Genomic DNA, 1,263 nt, shown 5'->3' with positions numbered 1-1,263 from the left:
TACAATGAAAGAGAAAATAATTTTGCATGACCAGAATTTTAAAATAAATTAAATAGGACTTGCTCGACCATTATAGTCCCAGACTAGAGCTAGTTATTCGTCATTCAAATTTGCCGCATTCGCCGGCTCACCTCTTCTCTAGGGCTGCCAACTTTCGGCAACTTAATCTAGTTCTTGTCCTCTTTTTCGCTTGGGATACTAAATCCACTCCTTTCACCAAAAGTAACACATCCTTCTTATTCTCACTGTTGAGCTCCATAAAGGACACATCGCTTCGACCGTTTTGCTATTTTTGTAAAGCTGTTTTACTTTTCTAGGGTTGGTGCAAACTTACAAACTCAAAAGTGTGTCGTCTGCTAACTACTCCGAGGCCTGCGCACAACAGACGCGCATGCAAGACTCAAGTCATCGATCGTGTGCCTGAAAAATGACTTTCCCAAACAGAAAATGTTGTGGAGAAGTTAAAGTAAACGATTGAAATACAAAGCCAGACAATGCTCGTCCTATCTTTTGGCAAATCGCATGTGAGTATGGACGATATCTTGCGTTTATCTGCCCTTAGTACTACCTGTGCCTTTGTTTACTGTGTGAGTGGGAGTCTGTCAGAGCAAGTGTCAGTCGGTGCAAATGCCCGATAACAAAGGAAAATATTCAAAGTGCGTCGTTGTGATCTTATTGCGCCATTGTGCTTCGAAGTCGTGGAACCATCAAACGCAGGGTTGGTGGTTATTGCGTCGGAACATGAGTTATAGGGCACCTTTACTGCTGACTCTTTCTCTTGAAATGCACCCTGTAAGTGTGTGTTTTTATTTGTTGCTTTGCAAGGTTGAAATGCAAACATGTCATTTCAGTTTATGACAGGATATTTGTCACGTCACAGTCAAAAACATTAACATTGCCAGGTCTCGTATTCTGTAAGATTGCACACATTTTGACACTTTAACAGTTAAAAATGTTGAGCTAAACATTTTTCTGTTTTCAGCAATTTTATATTGTAATTTTACTGTCTCATCATTCTCTTGTCTACATTTATTTAGGGCAATTTTTTACTCGTTCTTTACCACCAACCTACACCTTCTCGGTGGTGGAAGAACGAGTATTGTTCTCAGTGCAGTGTAACACCAAACATGATTCCATATTCATCTCAGAACATAGAATACCTACAAACCTAACACTTATACCATTTGAAACTGGGAATGCTGGTGTTTCTTCAAAGTATGAACTATTTTTTGAGTTTAATAGGATATTTTTGAGAACACTTAA

This window comes from Frankliniella occidentalis, unplaced genomic scaffold (genome assembly GCF_000697945.3).
Source record: "Frankliniella occidentalis isolate FOCC.00 unplaced genomic scaffold, Focc_3.1 Scaffold4, whole genome shotgun sequence".
Classification (NCBI taxonomy): domain Eukaryota; kingdom Metazoa; phylum Arthropoda; class Insecta; order Thysanoptera; family Thripidae; genus Frankliniella; species Frankliniella occidentalis.
The sequence above is the reverse complement of the archived record's forward strand: the minus strand, read 5'-3'. Positions refer to the sequence as shown.